The following is a 6,000-nucleotide window of genomic DNA, read 5'->3' as shown; positions in this document are numbered from 1 at the left end:
GAGGCAAGGCCGGGCAGAGCCTGAATGCTCAGGACTTGAGCAACCCCCACTTTCACCTAACCAGAGACCTGCCTGAAGCTGTCCCACACTGCCAGGTCACAGTGACAAACAGAAACAGCCCTGGAGCTACCTACTGAGTATACAAGCTATGAGGGGAAGGGAGAAAAGCGTGAGCCCCATGTTTGGTTTAATACCTGTGGTCACCATTTTGAAACCCTTAACACTTTTACCTTTGAACTGGTGTTTTGTATGGCCAGTCCGGTGGGACAGTAGGGCACAGATGTTAGAAGAGAAGGCATGCACAAAACTTGGGTCTTTCTGGACCCCCCCCCCATCCTGGTCCCATGAGCTTTCCCAATGCCCCTCGGAATGGGATTCCAGTGCAACTGTGATCCTGAGAGTTCAGCAAGGCTAAAGTGATCACAAGGTAAACACGCCCAATCTAGCAAGTTTATTTACGTTGCCTTGTGTCTAGAAAATGATGACACAGAAGGAAAGGAAAAGGCAAATACCATGGTTCCCTTTCCTGTCTCATCAAGGCCAAAGGTGGAGAATGTGAGTATCTCAAGGAGTAAAACAAACAGTTGAGTTTGCTCTGTGCAGCGTTTCCACCGACTGGTAAGAACAAAATCCAGATGCACGAACAAGCTGCAAAGTTTGGTTCCATGTGTGAGTTAATGTGTAAAATGGGCATCCCACAATGTAAAGTTGAATAACAGTTCGTGCAAATAATTTTTTTTCTTAGAATGATATTAGTCGATTTAAAATGGCATAGTATGTCTAAGAGAGACCATGAGAGAGAGAAAAGCACTTTATATTTTAGTATAACACTTTTATATTTTAATAGAACTTTTTTCTCCATGTTTATTCTTGAGCCCCACAGATTATGTTGCCAGCCCTGGTAGGTCCCAATCTCTGCCCTTAGGGAAAACATTTATTTGTTGAAAGTCTATTGTGGAAGAATCTATTTGTTGTCATCTATTTTAATCTTCAAAGCAACCCTGTGAGATAGGCTGGCATTGTGTAATTGTCACAGATGAGGAAGGAGAGTTAAGTCAGCTAGGAGAAAGTTAAGTACAGTCACAGTCAAAGTTCAAGGAGGGGGTCTGTTGACGCCAAGATGTGTATTCTCTCCACCATGTTGTGTCACGTGAAATGGATCGCATCAAAACAAAAGCCATCATGTAAAGATGGCTTTACCAAAAAACATCAAAGGCAAAAACCAGTCCTCTGGTTTTTGTTGTCACACTATAGGTATTTGTTCCCTGAATTAAACAGGATTCCTTGATAACAGGAGCCTTCCTTTTTAAGCTTCCACAACTATTCTTTCTTGTAAGACTTTAATTTTTTTTAATTTAAACACTTTTAATTGTGTTAAAATACTCATAAAATGTACCATCTTAACCATTTTAAGTGTACAGTTCAATGGTATTAAGTATATTCACATTTAATTGTGTTAAAATACTCATAAAATGTACCATCTTAGCCATTTTAAGTGTACAGTTCAACGGTATTAAGTATATTCACATCGTCACGCAACTATCACTGCCATCCATCTCCAGAGCTTTTAAGTCTTACAAAACTGAAACTCTGTACACATTAAACAACCCCTGATTCCCCGGCCCCTAGCCCCTGGTAACCCCCATCCTTTCTGCCTCTATGAGTTTGACTCTCCTGGGTACCTCACACAAGTGGAATAGTACAGTGTTGGCCTGTTTGTGGCTGGCTTGTTTTACTCAGCATAACATCTTCAAGGATCAATTATATTTGCCTGCGTTCAAGAGTTCTTCCTTTTTGGGGCTGAGTGGTATTTTATTGGGTATGGATGCCACATTTTCTTTGTTCAGCCACAGATGGACACTCGGGTTGCTTCCACCTCTCAGCTGTTGTGAATCGTGCTGCTCTGAACACAGCCTTGTGCCGTTCTGTATCATCTGTCCTTTCATCCACTCCCCACCCTCCTTCAGTTACTACTGTTGGTAGGAACTATATTTTAGTCATCTCTGTGTTCCCCTAACACAGAGCCTGGCACATAGTAGGTGCTTTAAAAATGTTTGGCTATGGCTCGGCGCCTATAGCTTAACCGGCTAAGGCGCCAGCCACGTACACCTAAGGTGGCGGGTTCGAATCCCCAGCCCGGACCCGCCAAAACAACAATGATGGCTGCAACCATAGCCGGGTGTTGTGGCGGGTGCCTGTGGTCCCAGCTACTTGGGAGGCGGAGGCAGGAGACTCGCTTGAGCCCAGGAGTTGGAGGTTGCTGTGAGCTGTAATGCCACGGCACTCTACCCAGGGGGACAACTTGAGGCTCTGTCTCAAAAAAAAAAAAAAATGTTTGGCTACATGGATAGATCTTCCAAAATTATTGTTTTTAAAATTTTAATCAAGGTCTATAAAAAGGAGACACCTTTTTCTCTTAGAATCTCATAGTAAGTATACACATAAAATGTTGATAAAAATTATGTTTGTAAAGGAAAATACGAATTTCATACTTTAAGGATGGCTCAGCAGAACAAGGAAAGTTGCTGAAAAATCTCATGAGAGATACTTTATTTTTATGCCTATACTGACCATGCTGTGGATAAAGTCGTTTATTTCTGAAAGCATCAAAAACCTTTGGAGTCACCAACTTCATTTACCTGTTAACAAAGATTCAGCTCATTAGTGATGGAATTTTCAATTGATTCCATATGTCAAGAAGATAATCTGGGAGTAAAACTTGTCATTTTTTAGCAAAGTTTGTGATGGGGTTAAGCAGCAGTATTTTACTGGTCGTAGATGGAGAACTCCGCTAATGCGATCTAAGCTTGAATGCGCACGGCCTGAATTCCCTGAATTAATGTTGCTATCAGCCAGTAGCCCCAGTGCCTAGAGTGTCACCTAAGAAGACAAAAGGTTGAATCAGCCTAATAAGAGAGCTAAATCAGCACTTCTTACAAAGAAAGGTGTTAAGAAGACACCTTGCCTTATGCCCCTCCGCTGCAGAGTGGAGTGGGGGCAGCCTTTTCAGTGGCAAGACAGGGGTGGACAAGCTGATGGAAATGACTTGGCGTCCTTGTCTTGGGCCTGTAAGCAGAAAGAGCCTTCACGGTGGTTTGCTTACTCCTGGGAGCTGTTGTTTCTGAAGACGTTGCTACTCTAAGTGTCCAGGAGAACCTGAAGGGTTCCAGTTTTAAAGGGAACTCTCCTGTTCTCTAGACCATGTCTGAGGGCAGACGTTGGACTGAGGCCTCAGGGAATCGCTGAGCGAGTCTGCAGCAGATGAGTGCATGCTAGTGACACTTGGACTTTGGAGACCGCCTGGTGTTTACCCTGAATCTGCCATGTCTGGGTTGTGTCACCTTGGGTGACTTCCCTTACCTCAGCTATACCTCTGTAAAATTTGAGTATAATTCCTACTTCCTGAAAGTTTCCAGAATGATGAAAAGGGTTGTGAAGTGCACGGCATAGTGCCTCACACAGAACCTGGGATCAGATGAGGTGAGCTGAGTGTTGCCATTATCTTAGAAGGTGAGTCACTCCACGGGAATGAGCCCTCTGTGTTTGTTGCCATTCAGACCTGTATGCATGACTCGGGTGACAGTGTCATTGCCTTCAGCAGGAATAGGATAGGAGAGTCAGGCCCTGAACAGTCAGGATTTGCCCACCTGACTTCTGGGCACCATTCTAGGCTCCGCTGAGAAGTGTTCACTTTTCATCACAGTCTCTGACCTTCCTTGGGGAATTGGCCTTTGACTTGTGGGACTCCTGTGGACATTTTGCCCCTGCCCCAGCAGCACTGCAGGGTGTGGCAACCTTTGTTTGCACAGCTGATTAGCACATCTGATGTTAATCTTTAAGCCCTTTTTAGAAAAAGCCCCCTTGTCCCTATTCCTCTGAATTTTTCCCATCTATTCCCATGTGCATGTGTTTTTATGTCATAGGCATCTGATCCAAGGAGATGTCACCTTAAGTAGACAACAGGCCTCAAGCGTTCATGTCTACCCAAAGATGAGAATCTTTCTGCTCTGCTGCAGCGAAATTCTGCCTCAGGCTACCCTTACATACAAATCTGGTTGCATACTCTCTTGAATTTATTGGTCCCTCAGCAGACTTCTTCCTGGCAACACTGGGCCAAAGCTCCAGAAGTAAATGCTAACAGCTCCAATGAGCATCTCCTCTGAGCAGCTCTAAACTCCCTGGGCATGCATGCCACTCACCACTCACCTGGCATCGTGCTGAGACCTCTTTACCATCAGGCCAAGTCCTGTCTCGGTCACACTAAGATCACAGACTCCTAGGGCAGAAACCAGGGTCTAGATCATTTTGTGGTTCCTTAACCAACATCTCAGCTTCTAATTAGGGGCTGGGCTCTGCTGTCCCTGGGGAGTGCAGGGACAAGTCCAGCAGGGAGCACCAATGAAGACCATCCCAGCATCCAGGGGTGCATATAGCATTGTGGGATCAATGAGCGGGATGAGTGACTCCTGCACGGAGGCCTGCACGTGTGAGGAAGAAAGTCCAGGCACAAGGAATAGCACTGGCAAAAGCGAGGGGGAAAGGACTTGGCATGTGAGCAGGGGATGTGTTTGGAGCACAAGGAGCAGAGGCAAAGTGGCAAAGAAGGGCTTTGGAAGGACAGCTTGGGTCAGTTTAGGACCGCAGTATTTGCCTGCAGAGTGACTTTTTCTTTGCTCTCCCATACAGAACCCTTGTATGTGCCACACTTGTTTCTAAGTATATGATGTAGAGCAAAACAGGTACCATTCCTGCCTGTAGAAAGCATATGGTCTAGTGGGAAAACAGACATTAATCAAATAATCTCACAAAGGTAACATCTGTGCAACCAAAGTTCTCGAGTTGGACTGTGTCATGATCCGATTTGCATTTTAGAAAGCGCTCTGGCCAGAAGAATCAGCATGGACTGGGTAGAATGAAACAGAGAGGGAGAGAGAGTTAAACCGCTGCCATGGCAGTCCAGGCTGCCCCAGGTAGTGGGATGGAGAATAGGGGTGAGCAGGGGATGTTCCATGGGTAAAATGGGAAGGGCTTGGGAAATCTGATAGGTTGACTATGGTACCTGTTGATAACGACACTTAAGAAAAGCAGATTTGGGATACAGTGCTCACAAGGTGATTGATAAATGAGAGTTTGAGTTTGAGTTGCCAGCAGGGCCATCCAGGTAAAGATTGAGACATGGGTTTGGAGCTCTGGAAAGGTGTCTGGGCTGACGATATTTATCAAGAGTCATCAATGCCCAAGTGACACTGTGTGCATGGATAAGATTACCTGGAGAGAGAATTAATTGCTCTGCTATGGTCCCAAAGGGTGAAAAGCAAAACTTCCAAGCCACAGGAATAACATTCTAGCTGGGTCTCCGTTGGTTTTCACTAGCTAGTCCCTCAGCTGTCAAGCATGGAAGATGGAAATCCACCCCAAAGTAATCAATGTCAAGAAAAGCTCTTTTTTCCCAAGGAACTAGTGTGCTGCTTTTTTTTCTTCACACACAATGTAAAGTTTGCATTATTTTCCCTTCTTGCTTTAGCAGCTGGAAGCTCAGAGCTAATTTTTTACTTAATAGGACCTACCTATCCAGATACTCTTTTCTCAAATAAATACATTTTGTGTGTCTACGTATTTTCAAGCTCTGACTTTATTGTTTCAGGTGGTCATGTAAGCCTCTTCAGATCCTTTGTAAAATTAGGCAGGGTGTACCTCTATAAAAATAAATGTTCCCCTTCCCCTAATATTTTTGATTCATCCTTGTAGCACTTGTGCAGTTGAGTCTGCCCAGTTGCTAATATTGACTAGATGTAAGCAGTAGGAACTCTTAGAACTTACAGAAGCTAGACAGTAAATTTAACACTCACATAACTCATTAAAACAGGATAAAAGTGGAGCTTCAAACATCTCTGTGTTTGCTACCAAGTCTGTGAAGGGAGGGGGGCTTACCCTTAATTCAGCTCAAGATATAAAAGTCTGATCTTTCAGAATTGAGAATACACTGCTGAAATTAAAGAC

General features: G+C 44.3%; 1 protein-coding gene across 4 annotated transcripts in view; it reads left to right on the top strand.

The window, feature by feature from the left end:
• DENND1A (DENN domain containing 1A) overlaps positions 1-6,000 on the top strand; it is a 528,338-nt gene that overhangs the window by 451,840 nt on the left and 70,498 nt on the right. The window lies entirely within an intron of this gene.

Source organism: Otolemur garnettii, unplaced genomic scaffold, assembly GCF_000181295.1.
Source record: "Otolemur garnettii isolate 467f Iridium unplaced genomic scaffold, OtoGar3 scaffold00014, whole genome shotgun sequence".
In the NCBI taxonomy this organism is placed as follows: Eukaryota; Metazoa; Chordata; class Mammalia; order Primates; family Galagidae; genus Otolemur; species Otolemur garnettii.
Note: the sequence above shows the minus strand (reverse complement) of the source record. Positions and strands in the feature narration are given on the sequence as shown.